General features: G+C 30.4%; 1 pseudogene; it reads left to right on the top strand.

The window, feature by feature from the left end:
- The first annotated feature begins 553 nt into the window (after nt 1–553).
- Nucleotides 554–26,987, top strand: part of LOC132799166 (protein ZINC INDUCED FACILITATOR 1-like) — a 65,177-nt pseudogene continuing 38,743 nt past the window's right edge.

Genomic DNA, 26,987 nt, shown 5'->3' with positions numbered 1-26,987 from the left:
GCAGGGGCAACTGTGAGGGAAGTGGCTAGTAGGAGAGTAGAGGATTTGAGGATGCAGGAAGAGAGGGATTTGAGCAACTTGGGCTTTGAAAAGTTTGAACTTTACGGCTAACTGTAGAGAGAAAGGGGGACCAAGAGGGAAAAGGAGAGGCCAGCCAGCTAAGAGATTGAAAAATTAGAATAATTAAGAGAGGAATTTGGCTAATGCCCCATAGGGATGAGCTTCATGATTTTTACTTATTCATTTGGTATTTTTTTTCTATCCTTTTAATTTTTAATAAATTCAAAATATTTTTATATCCAAATTAAATATTTTTATTTTTTTTTATTTATGTTATTTTTTTCTTTTTTTCACCCAACTGTTCTCTTTTCTTTCATCATCCTTTCCCAAAGCTGGCTCATCTCTTCTCATTCATCAAGCTTTCTTCACTTAGTTGTCCTTTTGCCAAATAGCCTCGTTTCGTCTCTCAGATTACCAAAATTCCATACAAAGAAATTGATGGTTTGGAATTCGAAATTAGGATATTGTGAAGAAGGAGGACGTGGATTTGTATATGAAGCTCAAGGGTGGTACTACATGGCGGAAGCAGATGCCCAAGCTTGCTGTTTCACTTGGCCTCTCTGATAAAATGCCTGGTCTGTTTGCTTCATTTTTCCTTTGACTTTTCAATTTGAGTGGTTTCTAGGGTTTTTTTAAAACATTTGTGGGGTGTGTTTTTTTTTTTTTTTTGTGATTGCTTTTGGGATTAGTTGGAATCAAAATTAGGGTTATGTTTTTTTTTTTTTTTGGCTATTTCTGTAATTTTTTTCCTTATGCTTTTGTAATTATTGTTTTAGATAGTGTTCGGTTGCGATTTGATGATCCGATAATGGAAATCAGCAAGGATTCGAGAATGGAGGATGGGGATTTTGTGGTGGAGACTTGCATTACACGTACTCTACCCCCAGCATTGATGCTTGAGAAGGGATTAGAGAGTATCAAAGATGCTATGGGGAAGTTGAAGCTGAATCGTCCTTCTACCTCCAATGGGTTCTTTCGGTTTCAGGTACTGGAAAATTCCGTAAGACTTTGCTGTTTTGATACTATGTCGGTTTGTTTGGTTTTAATTTCATATGTGATTCTGTGAAGATTTCTAAAGGTCGCTATGCCTTCCAATGCGAAAGCTTTGGATTGGTTTGCCTGTCAGTCAGAGTCTTGCGAGGTTTTCCCTCTGCTTTTGTGTCGAAGGAAACAAAAAATTCTGATTGTAAATCACTTTATGTGAATGAAACCGTTGGAGTTTTTGGAATTGGGTATACTATTCACTTTACACGAAGTTCTTCATCTATCTCAGGAGAGAAGACAACGACCAAAAGGTTTAGATTCTTGTATCTCTTATTTCTCACTCATCAAAAGCATCTCCTATGATGATTTAGGGGTTGCATTTGGTTTTTGTTGTTTGTTGTTTGTTGTTCATTATATATAAATATGTAAAAGTAATTTTAACTTTATTAGGACAAGAGTTTGTTTTTCCTATTGAGCTTGATTGCTGAACTAGTTAAAGTTGGGGGTTTGTAATACGGTTCCCCCATTCCAAAAAAGAAAAGATTTCCCTTTGAATAGTTAGTCTAAAATATGGATGTTTCAAACTTCTATTTGGAGGGTCATGGACAATTCTGGAGCTATTGAGACTTATGGCTTACCCTATTCCATTGACATCAAGGTGCAGGAGGTTATCTAATCATTTTTTTAAGTGGCTTTAGGCTAACGAGCGGAATATGTGTTGAATAAGAACCCAAAATTTGTTTGTTATTTTGTTGAAAGGTCTATTTGGAAAATGACAAGCCAGAAATGAAATTGAATATTAACGTGAACTCTTCATTGGCAATTATGTAAGGAATGTTTCAACATATATGCTAAAGGCTCTAAAACATTTTATGAAATTTAGAATAATTTTGTCCATTTATTGGAAATTTGTGGTTGGTATGAAAAATTGATTAAGTAATGATGGTTAGTTGCTTATGGTTATGCATCTAATTATGATGCAAAATCTGTTGCCCTTAAGGTTTCTGCGTGTTTGATAATTTGCATTTGGTATTGCAAATATGATGCATACTGTAGTGGCAATTTTGCATGTGATACTTATTTAATGTATGTCTTTGCTTTACTTAGATGCCTTGTGCCACTGCTTATCTGCCATCGGTTCTGTATAAATTATGATTGGTTGACACATTGAATGATGATAGTTAAAGAGGAAATGAAAAATGTGTTTAATATGTATTATTATTATTGGTATATATATATATATATATAATTTTTTTTTTTTTACTAGATATGACTTTCTGGAATAGACAAAGATGGGAGAAAAAAAAATAAAAAATAAAGACAAATAAGTTTATATACATTGTTAGGAGTTAGAACCACACGTTATTTGTTATAGTTTCACCATATAAGTTGGGACTTAATAAAGGACGAGCAAGGTGTCTCTATGTTTGTCTGCCATGCTTCATTGGCTATGCTTAGTCGGTGCTTTACTAAAATCCATTTAATGGTGAAGCAATAATAGAGTTTCATTCATCTCAATCTCTCAATATAAATGAGAAATCTATGAGAGTATTGAAAGCCGAAGAAGTAAGTTAAAAAAAAAAAAAAAAGGTTGGCGGAAGAGAGTAGAGAGAGGCTGCTAAAGAATGTGGTTTACTATGAGAGTTGCCCAGGTTGTAAGGTGGAACAGTATAAAGAGATACAATGTGGTTTACCAATTCGAGGCCTTCTTTTTATTTGGATTGTTGTGTTGTGTAATGGTATGCTTTTTCTTATTATTCTACTGTTTGTTATTTATTTATTTTTATTAATTTTTGGTTTTTGGCATTTCAAAGCATTGTTGAATGTTGATCATGTTGATGTTTTGTTTGATTTGTTGCATCTGTGATGTGTAATTTGTTCTCTGCTATATGTTCTGTACTTTTTAGATTACTGGTGGATGAATTTGATGCTGCAGTTTGGAAGGTTGGCAGAGGTTGACAAGGAAGTAGCAAAAGAATTTGATGGAAAACATTTTCACATTCTTCCTTCTTCTTGACACTTTGTTTTTGATAGACATGCTTTGAAGTAGGATTGAATGAAGATCCAACAAACATCTTTAACTTTAATTCAGTTTTGTTAACCTTTTTTAAGTCCGACTTATAGCCTTGTTTCTTCTTCCTCTTCTTCATCCTTCTTTTTTTTTTTTCAAGTTATTTTATTTTATCTATAAATAGATTAGACATTTATTGTTGCCTTTTGCTTTCCTTTTCAAATAGAATTTAGTTGTCCATCACACTGATATTTTTCGTCATTTGGTACTTTTTACTTGGATCAATCTTATTTATACCATGTTTTTATAGAATTTGTTTAAGAAATGATCTCTTCTTCATTTCCTGCTTGAATCACACATGTCCAGGACCACTTGTATGATGTATGATCTATATGATTTTCTCAGCATAGTAGTTGTTTATGACTGACTGTCTTTCTCAATTTGTTTGCAGTGCTTCCAATAGCATCTCTGTTTCCATTCCTTTATTCCATGGTAAGTGTGTATTTTATTTGTGAGTGTTTTTTCCTTCATTATAGTCATTCATAGATAGCTTCCAACATTTATAGCATTTTCCATACCATTGATGGAATTTTTTCACTGTTATTTGAATTTGACATGTTTATAAGTTTGAAGGTGTTACCTGACATGGAAATGTTTCCTGTGTTACTTTTAATTATATTTTATATTATTTGTCTTGCCTTTAGGAAATTCATAGAATGTATTTGCGGACATCCTTTTAGCATATTTTTCTGACTCTTTTAGTTCAGTTCAATTCAGTCTCCCTACATACCCCTAACCTTTTGTGACAATAACAAGACTGAAAATCTTCATAATGGAGCTCATAGACTTCAAAAGGGTGTAATTAAAGTGTACGTTTATGTGGAACAGGGTTAAAGATTTTTTAGTATGTGTATATATATATATATAAATATATGTACAGATATGTATATATTTTTCCCTTATATTGGATTCATTGTATGCACGTTTTGACATGATATATAAGTGCAAGTTCTATGTTGGTGCTATTTTATGTAAAACAATCCACAAATGGTTTGGAAAATTCCATTTGAAAATTACAACCTCTGTTCGTTACATATGTTCCATTGGTAATTACGAAACACTTGTTTGTTGGAAAATTTAACGGCTGTTCAATCGAAATATTTAATTTTCCATTTTCTGAAAGCAAACTGATTGGACAATCGAATTTGTCCACTTTGATAATGTTATTGTATACGAATGACATTGTAAATGTAACTATATTTATGATGTTGAACAAAATAATCCACCGAACACCACATTGTCAACATTGCACCCATTCAAGCTAACGTCACGTTATGATTTAGCACATGTGCCACAAACTAGACATCTTAATCTACTTGATTCACTATGTCTGTCAGGAGTAGCTATTCTACTAGGCGTTAATATGCAACATTTAAACATAATTGTTTGGCTTATTTTCTGTACTCGTTTACTGAAAATGCATTTGTATTTTTTCATTACTTTTGCTTTAGGATTATAGTTAAACCTTCCAGTAAAAATTCTACGACTGCAATTATTTTTAGTCGTACGACCTCACGAATTACCACAAGCTTGTGACAAGGACATACTTATTATGTTTTGAATTGGTAAACCCTTTGTCCTCAATGTCGTAAATTTCAGTTCTACTATTCTATGATGGAACATGGAGTGTATGTTCTAAAGGTACGTGGAGATACCAACGTCAAAGAACAAAGATTAATTGTACGTTGGCAAAACTTGAAGATGTTGTCTATAACGCTCTCAACTTAGATTCTACACAACACCAACTAATCTTCAAGTTTATATACCATGTGTGTTTGTCATGTGAGTCGTAGGTTGTGGAAAATGAGGAAAACCTACAAAGTTTTATAGAAGAGTATAGTTCACACAGATCTCAAGACAGATCTCCACTTAATGTGATGTGTTATCAAGGGTTCCACAGAGTATTAATATTAAAAATATTAAAACAATTACCTCAGAGATAGCCGTTCAAGGGTGCTGAGATGAAGTTTTATTTTTTTGTTTTTTCTTTGTATTTTTTAAGGGTGCTGAGATAAAGCTTCCTTTATTTTCTCCATGGCAAGTTTTGGTTTTTAGTAAACAAATCAAATCAAACATAAAAAAAATTTTTGTAAAAGGTTAGACAACATAAAAGAAAAGCTTTTTAGGTAAACAAATCAAACACCAATAACATACAAAACTACATGGTAATAATTTAGAGAAGATCATATGAAAGAATAAAGCAAAAGGTCATCAAGTTATTTTCTCTCATGGACATAATAAAATCCATTTCCTCCAAATCAGAGTTAACATAAAAAAGCTGCATTAGGAGGATAAAATGCTTTAAATTTTTTTATTTTTTTTTAAAAAGTAAACCAAGATATAGTAGTGTATTTAGACTTTGAATATATGAAACAACTTACATAATATATTAAACAATATGTGAACAAAACTATGATGCACATTATATGTGAGTCTACATAATTATGAATTTTGGGGGCAAAGATATTGCACACGTGATATACATTATGAGCTAATTCACTTAGAATTTTGCTTTAGCTAGTTGATGGACAATATGTCAATGTCACCATTCATATGACCTTGTAATGCAAATAAACAAAATAAAACTTCAAGTTAAATAGAATATACAATTATGAAACCAAACAAAACATACAATTTTTCCAAAACTTCAATTTCTATTTTCCACAATTCAATCTTCAATTTCCATACTTCTAGCATACAAAAAAACACATAACATATAATTATTCCAGCATACAAAATCCACATTCCTCAGCATAAAAAATTCACATTCTTCCATAGTTCATCAAACATAAACACAAAATTAGGGAGAAAAATTTAGGCTATGTACCTTTGAAAATTTATGCCACTGCCCAAATTTAGTCAATCCTTCAATTAACTAGTTCTTCCTTTCTTCATATGTGAGCTTCTTTAAGTTGAACCTGTCAAATAAAGAAAGAGAGCAACTATCATCAGATTCTTCATTTATAAAAGGAAAAACAAACAAAGAAAGTCATTCATGTAACCAAGTAACTAACTTTTTTTTTTCTAACGTTATATGATCAAACCTAGCTACAAAGAGAAACTAAAGGTAGTTTAATCTTAAATTAGAACAAAAGAGAATAGTTATAATATACATAGTATATATAACCACAATTGCATATTATCAGTATAACTCAGCATTTAGCATATATAACCAAATTCTCTTTAACATGCTCGTTATCTGCATGTTAAGTTATACACAAAATGCATTTATTAAAGACATTGTATTGATTGCAAGTTCACAGATATTGGCACAAAAAAGTAAGTTGGAGCTCATTGTTTCTATACTAAAGAAAGAAGAATAAAATGAGGGGGATTAGACCCCCATAATCATTCATCACACCATCAACACATGTAACAAATCTAATATTGATCTTGAACTTCACCAGTAACAAAAAAACATGCATGGCATTCTCCAATGGCCTTCCATGCCAATGTTCAATAAGAATTCAAATTTCAAAGGAGACAATTCCATTTCTTTGATCAAGAAATACATATTGTCTCTTATTTGTACATATATATATATATATAAATAAACATGACAGATAAAAATAAGAATATCTAGGATTTGACTGTAAGGCATTTGAAGCTAAGCCTTTTCAGTCGTAATTTATGAGTGTTTTATCCTTCATTATACTCATTTGTAGATAGCTTCCAACATTTATAGCATTTTCCATGCCATTGATGGAATTTTTTCACTGTTATTTGAATTTGACATGTTTATAAGTTTGAAGGTGTTACTTGACATAGAAATGTTTCCTGTGTTACTTTTAATTATATCTTATGTTATTTGTCTTGCCTTTAGGAAATTCATAGAATGTACTTGCGGACATCCTTTTAGCATATTTTTCTGACTCTTTTAGTTCCTAAAGATGTATGAAATTAGATATTATTTTTTGAAACGAATTTGGGTGAATGCCCCTATTTTGAAAGCTTTAATGAAAAATACCCCCCCTTGTGTTGATATGCATATATGTTAATGAAATGTACCTTCTCCCTTCCAAATTTTTTTTTTTATCTACCCTCTTATACCTATTTTATCCTTTAAAAAAATTAAAAATGACTTGAGTGTCTTTTTTTAATATTTATATTTTTCTAGCAGTCTGGATTAATATTTGTTAAAGGTTGGCCATCTACTCAATGTATTGATTGAAATTGGTATTTTTTTGATGTTTTGGAGATTTGGGCATCGTTTAGGAAATCAGTCTATGAGATTGGATTTTGGTTCTATACAATTCATAGAGAGGAAGGGATATTATTGGGTATGAGCTATTGCCTCAATTGTTAGATTTGAACCTTTATACTTCATTTTATGGATACTCTAGGTATTTAATTATTTTCTTTGAAACTTGTATGGTAAATATTGTAACCAACTGCAGATATTTCGTTTGATTTCATCCAGGTATCAAATTGGTTTTCGTTTTAGTGAAGGTGTCTCGTATGCTTTTAATGCTGCCATTAAAGTGCATTATACCAATTGTGGTGCCAATTGGTGTTCGAGATTTTGACATTGATGGAGAACATTGGGTCAATTCGGGATTGATACCAACAGAGCCTTTTGTAGGAGCTATAATATTCTCTAGTTGTTATTCATAAAACACTTGTACAATTTTCTCTTGCTAATTCAAATTTAGATTTTAGTTTTTGTACATGATTCTCGTGTCTAGATGATGTGTAAGGACCCAATTTCATTATTAAATTCTCCATATTATTTGAGATGTGGAAAAGCAATAAATAAGAAGGATGAGAATTTAAATGGATGGTAATTGAGTTCTTAAATATTGGCTCTCTAGTTTCTGACCATTTGAACTTGTTTGAATGGTATGCATTGAAATGTAGTTAGTTTTAGATTGTAGACTATTCCCAGCTTGCAAGCTTCTTCCAATCACTTTTAAAATACGACTCCATGGTAGTATGTCCAAACGAGAGTTGTCAGGAGGGAATTAATTGTGCACTTGTGAAAAATATTTAAATAAATGGATATGAAAGTGCATAATAAATGTAACAGTCTCCCATTTCTCATCCACCCTCATTTCTCATTAACTGTCAAATAAAGTGGAAAATATTTAAACAAATTTTTTTACCATCTCCCATTTCTCATATACCCTCATTAACTTCTATCCCTCTCTCTTACTCTCCCTTCTACCGCATTCAATGAATCCTGTGTGTCTCCCTCTCTCTTTCTCTTTTGTTGGTTACATACCTTTCAGCCTTTCTTCGCACTAACCAACCATTGCAGAGAACACAATACCACCTACAGTTCAGTTCACTCTCCCTGCATACCCCCAACTTTTTGTGATAACAACAAGACTAAAAATCTTCATTATGGAGCCCATAGACTTCAAAAGGGTGTAATTAAAGTGTACGTTTGTGTGGATCAGGGTTAAAGATTTTTTGGTATGTGTATATATATATATATAAATATATGTACAGATATGTATATATTTTTCCCTTATATTGGATTCATTGTATGTCACGTTTTGACATGATATATAAGTGCAAGTTCTATGTTGGTGCTATTTTATGTAAAACAATCCACAAATGGTTTGGAAAATTCCATTAGAAAATTACAACCTCTGTTCGTTACATACGTTCCATTGGTAATTACGAAACACTTGTTTGTTGGAAAATTTAAAGGCTGTTCAATCGGAATATTTAATTTTCCATTTTCTGAAAGCAAACTGATTGGACAATCGAATTTGTCCACTTTGATAATGTTATTGTATACGAATGACATTGTAAATGTAACTATATTTATGATGTTGAGCAAAATAATCCACCGAACACCACATTGTCAACATTGCATCCATTCAAGCTAACATCATGTTATGATTTAGCACATGTGCCACAAACTAGACATCTTAATCTACTTGATTCACTATGTCTGTCAGGAGTAGCTATTCTACTAGGCGTTAATATGCAACATTTAAACATAATTGTTTGGCTTATTTTCTGTACTTGTTTACTGAAAATGCATTTGTATTTTTTCATTACTTTTGCTTTAGGATTATAGTTAAACCTTCCAGCAAAGATTCTACGACTGCAATTATTTTTAGTCATACGACCTCACGAATTACCACAAGCTTGTGACAAGGACATACTTATTATATTTTGAATTGGTAAACCCTTTGTGCTCAAAGTCAGAAATTTCAGTTCTACTATTCTATGATGGAAGATGGAGTGTATGTTCTGAAGGTACTTGGAGATACCAACGTCAAAGAACAAAGATTAATTGTACGTTGACAGAATTTGAAGATGTTTTCTACAGCGCTTTCAACTTAGATTCTACACAACATCAATTAATCTTCAAGTTTATATACCATGTGTGTTTGTCATGTGAGCCATACGTTGTGGAAAATGAGGAAAACCTACAAAGTTTTATAGAAGAGTATAGTTCACATAGACCTCAAGACAAATCTCCACTTATTGTCATGTGTTATCAAGGGTTCCACAGAGTATTAATATTAAAAATATTAAAACAATTACCTCAGAGATAGCCGTTCAAGGGTGCTGGGATGAGATGAAGTTTTATTTTTTTGTTTTTCTTTGTATTTTTTAAGGGTGCTGAGATATAGCCCGCTCAAGGGTGCTGAGATGAGATGAAGTTTTGTTTCTTTATTTTTTCTTTGTATTTTTTAAGGGTGTTGAGATAAAGCTTCCTTTGTTTTTTCCACGGCAAGTTTTGGTTTTTTGTAAACAAATCAAATCAAACATAAAAGTTTTTTTTGTAAAAGGTTAGACAACATAAAAGAAAAGCTTTTTAGGTAAAGAATCAAACACCAATAACATACAAAACTACATGGTAATAATTTAGAGAAGGTCATATAAAAGAATAAAGCAAAAGGTCATCAAGTTATTTTCTCTCGTGGACATAATAAAATCCATTTCCTCCAAATCATTGTTAACATAAGAAAGCCGCATTAGGAGGATAAAATGCTTTAACATTGTTTTTAAAAAAAAAAAGTAAACAACCAAGATATAGTAGTGTATTTAGACTTTGAATATATGAAACAACTTACATAATATATTAAAAAACATGTGAACAAAACTATGATGCACATTATATGTGAGTCTACATAAATATGAATTTTGGGGGCAAAGATATTGCACACGTGATATACATTATGAGCTAATTCACTTAGAATTTTGCTTTAGCTAGTTGATGGACAATATGTCAATGTCACCATTCATATGACCTTGTAATGCAAATAAACAAAATAAAACTTCAAGTTAAATAGAATATACAATTATGAAACCAAACAAAACATACAATTTTTCCAAAACTTCAATTTCTATTTTCCACAATTCAATCTTCAATCTCCATACTTCTAGCATACAAAAAAGCACATAACATATAATTATTCCAGCATACAAAATCCACATTCCTCAGCATAAAAAATTCACATTCTTCCATAGTTCATCAAAAATAAACACAAAATTAGGGAGAAAAATTTTGGCTATGTACCTTTGAAAATTTATGCCACTGCCCAAATTTAGTCAATCCTTCAATTAACTAGTTCTTCCTTTCTTCATATGTGAGCTTCTTTAAGTTGAACCTGTCAAACAAAGAAAGAGAGCAACTATCGTCAGATTCTTCATTTATAAAAGGAAAAACAAACAAAGAAAGTCATTCATGTAACCAAGTAACTAACTTTTTTTTTTCTAACGTTATATGATCAAACCTAGCTACAAAGAGAAACTAAAGGTAGTTTAATCTTAAATTAGAACAAAAGAGAATAGTTATAATATACATAGTATATATAACCACAATTGCATATTATCAGTATAACTCAGCATTTAGCATATATAACCAAATTCTCTTTAACATGCTCGTTATCTGCATGTTAAGTTATACACAAAATGCATTTATTAAAGACATTGTATTTATTGCAAGTTCATGGATATTGGCACAAAAAAGTAAGTTGGAGCTCATTGTTTCTATACTAAAGAAAGAAGAATAAAATGAGGGGGATTAGACCCCCATAATCATTCATCACACCATCAACACATGTAACAAATCTAATATTGATCTTGAACTTCACCAGTAACAAAAAAACATGCATGGCATTCTCCAATGGCCTTCCATGCCCATGTTCAATAAGAATTCGACTTTCAAAGGAGACAATTCCATTTCTTTGATCAAGAAATACATATTGTCTCCTATGTATACATACATATATATATGTATAAATAAACATGACAGATAAAAATAAGAATATCTAGGATTTGACTATAAGGCGTTTGAAGGTAAGCCTTTTAAGTCGTAGAGAACTTTAACCATGCCTTATAAACATGACAGATATATTAACTCTGCTAGCATCTAAATAACAGTAAATTTCCAAGCACATCAAATATAGATACACAACTAATAAAACGTAGTTAATGAGATTATGATTAAAACATGGTTAAAGAGATTATGATAAGATAATATTAGAATGAGTATCCATTATTGGCATAGAAACATAATCATATTGGACAATAGAGTTAATATATACATATATGCCTAGCTACTTCAAGTGTGTGTATAGATATATATATGCATATGATATGGTAATCTAATGTAAGAAAATGTAAAGTTGAACCAACTCACATGGATAGAACAAAAACAAGGTAATATGTACATGTTTTGTTTTGCCAAGGTTTGAGAGGGGAAAAAAAAATCATAGCTTGTCCTAGCCAAACATAACAATATATTTTAGCTGAGAGATGAAGCTCTTTACGGAAAGCAAGATGCATTGAACAAGCACAATTGTAATGTAAACACATTTACTCCTACATATATCTATACATTGATATTTAAAAGATATGTAAGGATGTGGAGTGAGAAAGTTTGACCATACAAGAGTTTCTCATGTCCCATATGCATCTAGTGAGGTTTACATCCTGCCATATCTATATATTATTCTTTCCGCAAAAAGAGAACAAAGATCGATCTAAAAAACTTTGACAATGCAGCTACATGGTAACTTAACAAACACAAGTAATTTTGACTCACTAGTTCACAGTTGAGCAAGATATTGGTGAATACCACATACGATCAAGAAAAGAGTACCTATAATCACATGAAAAACCATGAAAGCTAGTTGCTAAGAAAAAGGTAGAACCATAAATACTATCCGAAATAGTGAAGGGTGCCTGATAATATTTCATTCCTTGAAAGCCAGTGAATACTAAAGCTAGTGAAACCGTAGCTATAGAATACCCCAAAGGGAATTTTGCTCTACTTCCCTCAATCTTCACTTTACACCACACCGACTCCCCTTTCATCATAAAGCATGGAATAAGACCAGGGGGGAATCTCCATGGGAATCCAAAATTGCATCTATCATGGTACAATGAGGATGAGTTTATGTCCAACAGAAATTCCACGAACTCTATTGTTAAGTTCGATCCAACTGTGCCCAGAACCCTTTTTCACTTCTAAGTCTCTTAGTCTCTTCCTCACTTCCATCTTCTCATTCCACTCCCAACATATATGTTAGGTAAAATTAAATATGTAGGTATTTGCTTAGGATTTAAACTAAATATCTTCTCTGCTAGACATTATTATATAATGTTAAGACATTCAAACACAAGACCAGATAACATTCAATAATTATCAACCTCACAAAAATTTAAACTTTAAGAAAACATATACGTTTTAGCAAGAATGAAATAGTAAATGGGATGCTTATTGTTTATTTTTATCATTTCTCTGTTCACTACCATTATTATGGTTCTTTTAGTCTTTGCTCACCAAAAAAAAAAAAAGGGGGGGGGGGGGGGGGGGAATGACCTAAAATGGGGTCTACAATCAAAAAATGAAATAGCAATAAATGATTGAAATAAAAATTGTAAAGCCTTGAGAAAATGTTCGACCAATAAGTGGTGGGTTTTGAATTTTTTATCAAAAAAGTGCAGGGAGGTGTACCATAAATGTTTATGGTGTCCTGGGGTGGTTCCTTATCAGATTTCTTCACTGTGAGATCAGCATAGACGATAGTATGAATTATCTTGTGCAATTCTTCAAGGTTATTTGCCTTAATTCCTCTTTCTATGTACTCACCAAAGGATTTCACTAAAAAAAAGAAACCAAGTAAGAACTTCAAATCTAATTTTGACAGATGCATACAAACAAACAATAGGTGGGTTTGAAAAGAGAAATAGAGAAATGATTACCAAAAGAAGAATTAAAAATAGAGAAGGATTACTAGGAGAAGGATCAAAGTTTGTGATAAATGAAAAATGAAGAACATGAACAAACCCAACAAATAATCTCGAATAAACCTAACCCTTGAACTAAAACCCAAAAATTTCAACAAGATAAACTTACCAATGATTGAGAGAGGGAGAGACGGGATCGCACCCACAGAGAGAGAGAGAGAGAGAGAGAAGAGATCTTAGAGCTGTTTTGTCTTCCTCTTTTCTTCATAGTTCATTCTAGTTCAAGGGAAAAATGGACCATTTTCCTTCTATTTTTCTTTTGATATTTGAAAAGGATACTTTATGAATATTGAAAAATGAGAGGGCAAAAGAAAAATATTGAGAACCGTGTGGGTAAATTTCCTTAAGGGTCTTCCAATAGGGGTATTGGACCAAATTCCCCTTATATAAAACACCGTCGAGAGGGAAAGGGAAAGGCCATCTAAGAGATTGAAAATTTTGAATAATTTAGGGCTTTTTTGTAAAAGAAAATTGGCTTTTACTATCTTAAAGGCATTTGGGCCCTCTTTTTATATTATTTTTGGATTGGAGCACTTACTCTTTTTTTTTGGGACATTGGACTTAGAAAAAAAAATTTAGGAATTTTGATAGATGAGATTATACAAAAAGATATCGTTTTGGACTAAACAAAATAGTTGCAACTCTTTATTGTCACTATTGGTAATTGATTAGTCAACATGGACCTTTTCAGTGATAGTTTGTAAACCTTTGTCACAATTGGATTCAAATATTTTGGGGTAAAATTTGAAGCCAAGAAATTTTCAAGGCAGCAGTGACAACAATTATATGATAATATGAACATTGTCACTGAATCTATGATATAGTGAGGGAAAACTATTTTGTGTTTGGCCTCCAAAGTTAGCTGTATGTAAACTACGCAATAAAAATTAGTATTTTAATATACATTGCATTGTTGATGTTATATTCGATGACCATGTAAATCGTGCAATAGATCCCATATAGGAAATGGAGTAGTTTATATTTTTAGGTGGGTGGTAAATTTTTAAATTATATTTTGAGATTATTTATCTGTATAAAGTTTTGGTAAAGGTGTGTATATATATATATGTTTATTTATGATAATTATGAAATTTTAGCAAGGAAATTGTGATATTTGTCAAGTTGTAAATATTTAGTTACGGAGATATGATTATGAGTTTTTAAAAGGTGATTATCAATATGAGCGGTTGTTCCTAAAGGGCCTAATGAATTCCTAACTGGAGGATCTCTTTTAATTGATTCTTCTATTACATTGTAATATTTTACATCATTGAATGAACTCATTTGAAAACAATTAGATGATGAAAAAATAATCAAGATTGAGATTCCTTACTTCTATTTGACAATATATGAATAGTTTTTTGATTTTGGCTAAGTGATTTTTGAATCTTTTCCTTAGAATAAATAGAATAAAATGGAATGGTATGGTTTGACCTATTATCAGAAATCAATCCTAAACCTAACTGATCATTCCTTTTTTTAATATATAGAATATGGAATTTCACTAAGTTGAGTCTTAGCAATTCTTGAATCAGACCATTTGTACTTCAACAAAGGAAGCGTGGGCCTCATTGACAAAAGAAGGTTTTTTTTTTTTTTTTGTTTTTTTTTTTTGGTCTTTGTCCCAATTCAACACTAAACAAGTTTGATCTAATTGAATCCTTGTGCCAGAAATTCCTCGAATTGATTTGCCATTTCAATAAAGAATATAATTTACAACTATAACTTCTAGATTATCAGTTTCTTCGAATACGTCCTGGTGGAAAAGTGTTTCTAAACCATCCGCTATGTCATATATGATTATGGGGGGAACCAAAACAAAATATTTTCTCTAGGTAGGTGTTATCCATTGGACATAGATCCAATTTTTAAATTTTTTATGACTCCTTAAATTTTTTTTCCTTTACCATTCTTGGAGGTATCAAGATGTCACTGTGTCAAAATATTTTATCCATCTCTATAGGAAAATGGATATCTCTAGAAAAGATTTTAAGTTCAATATTTTTTTTCCCTCTCCATTTGTACCAATCCACCTGCGTGACTTCTTATATTTAAAGTGATTTGTGTATCTACTCCAATAATATTATTGTTCCATACAATTATGGAAGAATATTCAAGCAAAATACATACTTCCTCGAGAATGGAAAAAATCAATCTACTTACATTTGGTATTTTGGCTTAAATTCTTTGACTCTTTGATACACAAGCAAATCCTCTTTTTTAAGGATTGAATACAACCCTATCATCCCATATTTAGTAATTCCTGAACTTTTTCTTTTGTATTAAGGATCATAAAAATAAGCAAAAATAATATTTCTACAAAAAATACCATTTATTGGGATTTCAATTGAGATAATAGGATGAGGCATTAGTTCTTTCTTTCATTTTTGAATCCATTGGAATGGAATGATGAATCTATTTCATCGTCGCTTGGACAATAAAAATCACTAAGAATTCTCATGTAGAATAGAAGGAAATATAAAATTATAATGACATTTATATATAATTTGATTAAATTATGAATAGTCAAAAATGATGCTTTCTCTTTTTAGCGGAAAAGCCCAAACTAAAGAATTTTTATTCGATCATTACTTACTGGATTTCTTGAAAGGCTAGAAAAAAAATATCTTTGACAGAAAGAAAATGAACATTCCTTTGATCTTTGATCTTTGTGGAGTGAAAGAAAGATTACACTAGATCGGTACAAAGCTCCCGATAATATCCATAATGACTTCTTTGGTAAGAGATGTACATTACCATATGTAAATGTCGGTGCATGCTATACATCGATACTCCAATGTATTTCTCCCTCTAAGTTAGAATAAATATGTTTCCAAACCTTTTCTTTAAAGTATAAAGTGTATGTTCCTGCATAGATCTCAGCAATAACTTGTACAGATTTTACATATTGATCATTTTGAACAAAAAAATTTTTTTTTATAGAATAGTCATGTTATATATAATATCTTCACTCTCAATAGTTACATACATGTCTATGTAACATAGAAAAGTGAGATGGCTGTGATATGTACATATAGGATGAACCAAATCCCCAATGAATTTCATCTCTCCGTTAGAAAGGGCTTATACATGCTCTAGAGTACCTCCTATGAATACCACACCGGTATGAAAAGTTCTTAACGTTTGTTGAGTGCTTAGTTCCCCAATAGATTAACTCGCAATAATACCTATAGCTTCTCCCAATTCAACCAGGTTGCCATGAGTAGGTATCCAACCATAACATAATTGGCAAATTGAAGATGTGCTTTTACAAGTAAAGAAAGTTGGGATAGATATTGGTTGTGTTTGAAAGGTTATGAATTGATTGACAAGTTCAATCCTAATATCTTGATTTTGGATGGCAATACATCAAAGGCCTATATATACATATCATCTATTAATACACGACCAATCAATGTTTGGATAAAAAATTTTTTCAATATCATCCCATTGCGAGGACTTACAAAAATACCTTAGGTGGTGCAAAAATTTGTTTTACATACAACACTTTGTTGAACTCTTTCAACAACTTTACATGTTAGATATCCAACATCTGATGTTTGTATGGCAATATCCACAACTCCTTTATGGGGTCCATAACAAGAAGTGATATATTTTGTTAAAGACAAACATTCACGTAAATTGCTTTGAATAGGTAAATCAATCATTTGTTTTTATGGATCCAACATTAGCCCTGTCATACCTACTAATTGGTGTTCTTGAGATGCATCTCTTCTAGCACCTAAAAAGGACATTATATGGACTGGATTAAAATGGTCAATCATCCTAAAATTACAATTCATTACGTGTCGCAAATAGTCACTTGTAGCGTACTATATCTCAATAGATTGTCATAAATTTTTTACTATATGGACATTCCCATAATGATGTGTTTTTCCAAAATCAAATTTTGTTGTTCAGCATCTAAAATGTAGTACATAATGATAATACATATATGACCCGATGTGTGCATGTAGTTAACAATTGACCATTTATATTAGTTCATAGAATCTCAAATTCGAATTGAAATGTACAACTTGACTTGAATTGTACAATGATTTAGTATGGTAATCTATATAACATATAGTCAATATTCCTTTTCTTAAAACAACAAAATAAGTCCCTTTTTACTTCTAATTGAGAATTCCCTAACAACATTTGTGTTTTTTTTTTTTTTTAAACTTTACGATGCATTTCATCTTTAAATTAATATGTATATAATATAAGTCTTTTATTATTATATGTTATATTATATATATATATATGAGAGAGACCAGCAACAAGAAATGGCAAGATATTTTATGTATATCAATGGAAGAAATAAAAATGTGGAAAACGAGACAAAGATTCTCTACAATGACACTATAGGCCACAAAATAATTTTTTTTGCTATTAAAGCACTGTCAGTTTAGTTTGGTAGAATGTGGGTCTTCAAAATCTGATGTCGTAGGTTCAAATCATATAGAGTTTGATTCCATTCTTGTTATTTTAGGCTTGTTGTTTCTTTATCTTTCTTGAGACATTTTAAGATGTAGTCTTTAGAAGCTTTTGGATACCATGTTCTAGAGCTAATCTAAATATCAATGATAGATGGATTGGGGTTTCTATAGAAAATATCTTCCAATACAAGGTGAGGTTGCAAGCCATCAGATACCTCTATTAGCTGAGTGCCATGATAGATAGGGAAAAATATACAAATCTAATACGGAATTTTAGTATTTAAAATAAAAGTTTTTATAGAATGCTACCTATTTTGACCCCCATTCATCATTCTGAAGAGGCTTGTAGAAATTCCTTGAATCCTCATTGAGAGTGCTAATCACTCTACTAGTAGTTTGGTCACCAGCAACTTGACAATCATGTCTATAAATAAATTTCATAAAGTAGAAGTCATGTGATGGTAATGCTAAAGAACATGACAAGGTAAGGGTAAAAATTTTAAAAGCGATGTGATGGTAATGCTAAAGAAACATGTTCTATCCACGGTTTTAAGCCATGCTTTAAGCTAAAAAAGTTAGTAAACTTCATTGTCGCTTAAATTCCAATTCTCTTCAATAAAATTTAACACTTTCATTCATGTAAATGCTTTTGTTTAAAGTTCTCTCTTCACTACACCATGAGATTCTTAGACATAACCAAATTAAAGCTATCCTTCAACATTACCATCACCATAGCAGCTGATCCAAATCTAGTTTTTTTAAGAGTTGCCAATTGTTTTAAGCTCACAAGCGATGGTTTCATATGTAATATTTTCAAAGTCATCAATTATAACTACTCCAAATTAACTAACATTTTGAAGGCATTCAAAGCTCTTCACTTTGAAAGCATAAATGTTCCTTTCCATGCACCCAAACTGTTCATTATTCAAATGTGCATCTCAGGAAAAAAAAAAAAGAAAAAAAAAAGAAAAGAAAAAAAGAATGTGATAATTCCAAAGCTAGAAATTTGTCCACCAAACAATAATTAAGAGTTTCTTTCACAGATACCATTGAAATTTAAAAAAAAAAAAAAAAACGAAAAAAAATAAAAACAATGCTAAATAAAGATGAAGTTAGTGGATGCCATAATCCACAAATAAAGATTAAACAATGAAAAATTGAAAACGACCGTTTTGTTGCAGCATACTTAATTCCCATTTTGGAAGCATAAAGATTCAATCTTGTTGAGGAATAGTTTTTGAAGGCGATACATAAGAAATTGAAACAAAATTCAATATTTAAAAAAGAAAAAAAAAAGACTCACTTAATGATAATGATAGTGTTGTTGTCGCTGGCAACGATGAAAGGCAAAAGGCGATACTGGATGGAAAAGACATCATAAACACTTCAAAGTGGAGAACATTGAGAGTGAGAAATGGATATCAAAGAAGAAGAGGAGGTGGATGAGAGAGATAGAGATAGAGAATGAGAGAGAGAGAGAGATGGAAGTAGGGAAGAAGCCTTTAAAACACAGATATATCCTTTAAGCAAGATAAGATCATATTGATTTTAAACAATTTTATCTTAAAAACGTAAAAGTTTGATTCAGACATTTTCAGTTTTGTTTCAATTACATTTAAATATCATATTTTTAGAAACTTATCATTTGCTCTTTATTTATCAATTTTAGTTGGTTAATTTTAATTGTTTAACACCTTGATTGTATCAAACTCAATGTTGGAATGGTTTCAACTTGCAAGGGAAATTAGATCTATTTAATTTTATGATTCATTGCTTGGGTAAGAGATATTTTCATTTAGTTAGACCATTCATTTTGTTCATCAAATGGCCAAATACAACAATATTGATTGATCACACTGCTTCAATGTTAGTCGTTGGGGGTAAAAGTCTTTTTCTTTTCTTTTCTTTCTTTTTCTTGAATTCAATTGATCACTCAATGTACCAACTCAATTCATGAACATTGTGTATGTGTCATTATTTAACTACCAAAATCATGTATTTTTCATACTTAGTGATGTCAGGGAGAACTAAGAGATATCAAAGAATGGGGGAAGGTAAAACTATATAAGGTCAACATTTCATCTAAATTAATCAAACAACTGATCAACATAAATTAAAGTTTTTAACTTAATAAATGTTTTACGATAGTCCCAAGGAAAAAAATGCAAAAGATAATGGATAAATCAGATTTCTTAACTTAGGAGAATGAAGATATTGTTGGATTTATACTCGTAGATCAAGTTAATCTATTGATCAACAGCCTTAATTAATAATGGATCATAGAATTCTCAAACTAACTCTTTAAATGATAACGTCGATTTAACTAGTTAGTAATATACAAGAAGGAATCCATTAATTGAGTTTAAGGTGTTATAAAATCCTAGGAGGACTAAGGTTAGTAGTTTATAAATATACCGCCTACTAACCTTCAGTCATGTAAGGTTTTACGTATTATTTTCTAAAGATTGATAATATCAGTGGCAAATCAAGCACCTTGAGAGAAAAATAGAAACTGTGATGTTTCAGTATGATTTTCATATTAACACTTCTGTTGTTGCAAGGCATTCTTGCATGGCAACACCAGCAATCGAGGTATATTTTTTATATTTATTTTATTATTTGTAATTATGCTTTTTGTTTTACAAAGAAAAAATTTAATTTATTATGTGTTATTATATGTACTTTTGTCTCTTTTAATCTTTTTATAATCATACAAATAACAAAATTTTCGATCCAAGTTCAATAAAGTAGCATTTTTATGGTTGATAGAAGTAAATTCTCGGCAAAGCAAACAATCAAGATCCTTTAATCCCTGAAAATCTCCTTTTTTTCTTAACTTAAGAAGGAGGTATTGGATGATCCTTCATAAACCACCATATACAAAAAGTCTATGGTCAAAGAAAGGAGAAAAATCGAAAAGACTTGGAATTTATTTTAAAGTATGCTGACTTGCTAAGCCGTTCTAAAGGGTGCCAACTTAAAGAGAGCAAAGTATCTGTTGCATGATTTGTTCATTTAAAGAAATTGAAAATCCAATGTAATGGACACAACCTGGCATCCAATGTTAGACTTTGTTGTTTTTTATTTTTGCTTTTGTTTGTTTTTAGTTTTTTATTTATTTATTTTGGTAATTTAGACTTTGTTATTTTTATTTTTACAAATATAAGCTATTTATAAAATATATCTGGTATACCAACTAAACTCATGAATAATGTGTATGTGTCACTACTTGACTACCAAAATCAAGTGTTTATTATACTAAATGATGTTAGGGAAAACTAATAGATGTCAAAGAATAGGGGACGTTAAAACTACATAAGGTCAACATTTCACCTAAATTAAACCAAAAATTGATGAACATAAATCAAAATTTTTGACTTAAAAGATTTATGATAATCTAAGGAAAAAAAAGCAAAAGATAATGGATAAATCGAATTTCTTACTTTGGGAGAACGGAGATATTAATGGATTTATGCTTTTGGAGTAAGCTAATTGATTGAGCAAAAGCCTTAATTAGCAATGTATAGTAGGGTTCCCAAACTAGCTCATTAAATAAAAGTTTTTGACTTAAATTTTTTATGATAATCCAAGGAAAAAAAAAAACAAAAAGCAAAAGATAATGGATAAATCATATTTCTTACTTTGGGAGGATAGAGATATTAATGGATTTATGCTCTTCAAGCAAGCTAATTCATTGAGTAAGAGCTTTAATTAGCAATGGATCGTATGATCCCCAAACTATCTCATTAAATGACAATAAATCAAAGTTTTTGACTTAAATTTTTATGATAATCCAAGGAAAAAAAAAAGCAAAAGATAATGGATAAATAAGATTTCTTATTTTGGGAGAACAGAGATATTGACGAATTTATGTTCTTAGAGCAAGCTAATTTACTGAGCAAGAGCTTTAATTAGTAATGGATTGTAGGATCTCCAAACTAGCTCATTAAATCAAAGTTTTTGACTTAAATATTTTATGATAATCCAAGGAAAAAAAAACAAAGAATAATGGATAAATCAGATTTTTTACTTTGGGAGAATGGAGATATTGATGAATTTATGCTCTTGGAGCAAGCTAATTCATTGAGTAAGAGCCTTAATTAGCAATGGATCATAGGAACCCCAAACTAGCTCATCAAATCAAAATTTTTGACTTAAATGTTTTATAACAATCCAAGGAAAAAAAAACCAAAAAATAATGGATAAATCATATTTCTTACTTTGGGAGAATGTAGATATTGATGGATTTATGCTTTTAGAGCAAGCTAATTCATTAAGCAAGAGCCTTAATTAGAAATGGATCATATGATCCCTAAACTAGCTTATTAAATTATAATGTCCATTTAATTGGTTATTAAGATACAAGAAATAGTCTATTAATCGGGTCCAAGGTATTATAAAACCCAAGGTGGAATATGGTTAGCAGTTTATAAATGTACCGCTTACTAACCTCTAATCAGATAAGGTTTTATGTATTATTTTCTGGATATTAATAATCTCAATAGAAAATTAAACACTTTAAGAGAAAAATAGAAATTGTAATATTTCAATGTGTTTTTCATACTAACATAGTTGTTGTTACCAAGCATCTTTGCTTGGCAACACCACCAATGGAGGTATATTTTTTTATATTTATGTAATTATTTTTAATTGTGGATTTCGTTTTACAAAGAAAGATTTTATTTTATTATGTGTCATTATCTATGTTTTTTTTTCCTTTCAATTTTTTAATAATCATACAAATAACAAAATTTTCAATATAAGTTCAATAAGGTAGCATTTTTATGTTTGATAGAAGCCGAAAAGTTCTCTAAGAAAGCAAGCGAACATGATCCTTTTGTCCCTGAAGATCTCCTTTTTTTGTGTCAGTTCAAGAAGGAGGTATTGGACAATCCTTAATAAAGAATTGTATGCAAAAAGTCTATGGTCAAAAAAAGGTGAAAAATCGGAAGGATTTGGAATATATTTTAAAGTATGCTAACTTGCTAAGCCATGATGAAGGGTGCCAACTAATAGAGAGCAAAGCATTTGTTGCATGCTTTGTTCAAAATATATTTGAAAAAATTGAAAATCCAATTTAATGGATATAACCTGACATCCAATATTAGACTTTTTTTTTTTTTTTGGGTAATTTAGACCTTGTTATTTTTATTTTTATATATATAAACTATTTAGAAAATATGTTTGGTGTACCGACTCAACTCAATGTGTATATGTCATTACTTGACTTCCAAAATCATGTGTATATTATACTAAATGATGTCAGGGGGGAAAAAAAATTTCAAAGAGCAGAAGACCATATAACTATATATGGTTCACATTTCACCTACATTAAATCCACAATTAGTCAACATGAATGTTTTACGATATTCCCAAAGAAAAAAAAATGCAAAAAATGCTAAGCATCCTTGTATGGCAACACCACCAATGGAGGTGTATTTTTTATATTTATGCTATTATTTTTAATTGTGCTTTTTGTTTTACAAAGAAAGATTTTGATTTATTACATGTTATTATTCGTGTTTTTTTCCTTTTAATTTTTTTTATAATCATACAAATAACAAAAGTTTCTATACAAGTTCAATCTGGTAGCATTTTCATGGTTGTTAAAAGTCGAAGAATTCTCTAGGAGAGCAAGCAAACATGATCCTTTAGTCCCCAAAGATCTCCTTTTTATGTAAATTTGAGAAGTATCTATTGGACGATTCTTGATAAAGCACTATAGATAGGCAGTTGATAGTCAAAGAAAGGAGAAAAACTGGAAGGAGTAGGAATTTATTTTAAGGTATGCTGACATACTAAGCCGTCATGAAGGGTGCCAACTTATAGAGAACAAAGCATTTGTAGCACGCTTTGTTCAAAATGTAGTTAAAGAAATTTCAAATCCAATGTAATGGATATAACCTGACATCCAAGGTTAGACTTTGTTGTTTTTTATTTTGCTTTTTGTTTTTGGTTTTGTTTTATTTATATTTTGGTAATTAAGACTTTCTTATTTTTATTTTTGTATATATAAACTATTTATAAGATATATCCGGTGTACTAACTCAACTCATGAACAATGTATAAGTGTCGTTACTTAGCTGCTAAAATCATGTTTTTATTATACTTAATGACGTTAGGGAGAAATAAGAGATATCGAAGAACAAGGATGGTAAAACTCTATAAGGTTGACATTTCACCTAAATTAAACTAACAATTGGTCAACATAAATCAAAGTTTTTGATTTAATAAATGTTTTGTGAGAGTCCTAAGGAAAAAGATGAAAAAGATAATGGATAAATTGGATTTGTTACTTTGGGGGAATGGAGATATTGTTGGATTTATGCTCTTGGAGCAAACTAAACCATTGATCAAGAGCCTTAATTCATAATAGGCTATCCCCAATCTAGATTAAATGACATTGTCTATTTAATTGGTTATTAAAATACAAGAAGGAGTCCATTAATTGGGTCTAAGGTGTTCTAAAATCCTAGAAAAATTAGGGTTAGCAATTTATAAATATACTACTTACTAACCTTCAATCATATAAAGTTTTGCATATTATTTTCTAGAACTTGATAATCTTAGTAGGAAATCAAAAATCTTGAGAAAAAAAACTGAAACGGTAATGTTTCAATATGTTTTTCATATTTACCTTCTTTTTTGTGATCAAGTGCATCCACACACAGATCTGTCCCTTACAAAATAGTTTGGAAGGTCTTGTAAATTCAAGAAGATATTTTCTACACTAATACAAGTTAATTATAGATAATGAAAATATATCTATCACATACTTTATTCAATTGTACAATTTCTAACTTTTGCTTTTGATTCCAACAGATATGTGATAATTAAAGAATAATTAATTTTAACAGGATAAAATGTATATACAAACAAGAAAATGAGGGAAATCTAGATTAGATAGAACATTAATTGTTTTAAAATGATCAAAACCACCATCAAGATAGCAAGTTGCCTCCCCTATATCAACATTAATTGTCATTGTTACCATGTGCCACCTGCAAAGCATTTAAAAAAAAAATCAACTCAATTGGACAGCTAATAATAAGAAAAAAAATGTATGGAGATAGATTTATGGAAGACTTGCACATAATTTGTTCAAAGAAATAGAAAAGAAAATGTTCATGGAATATGACAAATTGCCTATAATGTTGCTCAAGAAACAAAAATGTCAAAACCTTCTATCTGCAATAGTAGCTGCATTGATGTTCCACTCCTTTGTGACTAGTTTCTTTATCATCTTTAGTTTAATGATCAATCTAAGCCCAACTTGTTCAGCTTCAATACCATGCTAAGAACCTCTACTTCTTAACTATGAAAGCATGGCAAAAAATGAATGAAACTTGACACCATATTTAAGCAAATAAAAAAAAAAACAAGTGTGTCAAGGTGGAATAACTGTTTCATATAATTTTTTTTTTTTGTGCATTCTTTTTTGGAATTATCTTGGCAATTTTCCTGATATTCAAAAAAAAAAAAGCATATCTAGACAAAAAGTAAAACAATTGAAGACATTTCAAACCTTGAATCAAATCCAGACCTTTTTATTTTCCAGGTCAAACTTTTTTTTTTTTTTTGGTATATATTTTATGGAGTACTTTCGGTAGTGAACCATGGGCCTTGGCCTTTCAAGAAATATATATATAAATCTCAATTGAAGCCCAATTGTTTTGAACCGATTTCTTTCTCGGTAAAAAGGAAAAATATCCACTATTCTTTGGATACGGATCTCCTATTCCCAAAATCTTGTTCCCAATCCTATCCTATCAATAAGATATAAATACCTCATTTAAAATGCCAACTAATATATTTCACACAATTTTCATGCGTTCATGTCCGTAACTTTCACTTTCCATTATACTAATCGGCCAAGCTCTCAATGTGAATGCAAAACACCAACCGGGCCTCACCTCATTAAAATTAAAAAAAAATCCTATACTGTTCTCCCTTTTTTAATTTTTTTTTAATTTCTTGTGCAATTCCCTTGCCGTTCTTCTCTCCTACAACCCATAACTTTTATATTTTCTTAATTATTATTTTTTTCTACTGTGCGGCACTACACCATTGAAGCTTTTTTCTCTATTTTACTTTCTATTGTACAGCACTGCAGCAACTTCTTTCTCTATTTTTCTTTCTACTGTGCGGCACTGCAAAAACATTCTCCTATAGGCAATCCTTTTAAGGCTTTGTTTATGTACAGAGAAATGCATCACACAAACTTTTATGGTTTGTTAAGAATAGTGTAGTATATAATATATAATAAAACATTAATTTATAATTTCAACAAAACACATCTATCACCAAATATAAAAGAATACTTGTTTTTTTTATCTCTAAAGAAACACAATAGATGTTTCTAAAGTACATTAAATAGTAAAAACAAAATAATATAAAACTTCTTCTCAATTTTTCTATACCCCTCTGTCAAACTTCTATATATTCTTGTTGTTATTAATGATATAATTGCCATTGAATCCAAATCCTTGATATTCTTGGGGGATTGCATACATCTATAAAAGACACACAAATACATGTCATTTCCTATAAAAAAATAATGCAAACTTTAAAGTAAAAAGTAAAAAAATATACATTTAATAATATTTTACAATACCTGTTCTAATAAATTCAACGTACTTGTATTCTGAATCAAATTTGCTGAAGCATCATGACCACAAACCTAATATATATAATTTTTAATATATATATAAAAAAAATAAAAACATATGGCAAGAAAATAAAATAATATTAATTATTTTTACTATTAAAGAAAAATAAAGTATGAATCACAAAGATGAAATATAAATAAAAAAATATAGTATTACATTAGCACCATGATATCCAAGTGCAATATTGAATGGCAAGTTTAATAGATCTTGTCTCTTAAAATTGGATGAAATATGCAAGTGAAAATATATGCGAATATATTAAATATTAATATAATTAATGCAGACAAATATTTCATTTTCTCACTAGTACTTGGTACGGTTGTAACTTCTATGATATTAGAAATAGATTTCCCAATATAATTGTCTTTTAAATATGCATCCACATCTTCTAAAATCTTAGCAAGAGCAGTCCTTGCAATATTATATGTTTCTTTTGTTTCTGCTACCTTATTTGTTACTTGAGTTTGCAATCTACATAGATCCTTATAACGTCTTGCAAACTTACGTTAGGGTCTTCATTTATGGTATTCTTATATACAAATT

Source organism: Ziziphus jujuba, chromosome 3 (assembly GCF_031755915.1).
Source record: "Ziziphus jujuba cultivar Dongzao chromosome 3, ASM3175591v1".
Lineage (NCBI taxonomy): Eukaryota > Viridiplantae > Streptophyta > Magnoliopsida > Rosales > Rhamnaceae > Ziziphus > Ziziphus jujuba.
Note: the sequence above shows the minus strand (reverse complement) of the source record. Positions and strands in the feature narration are given on the sequence as shown.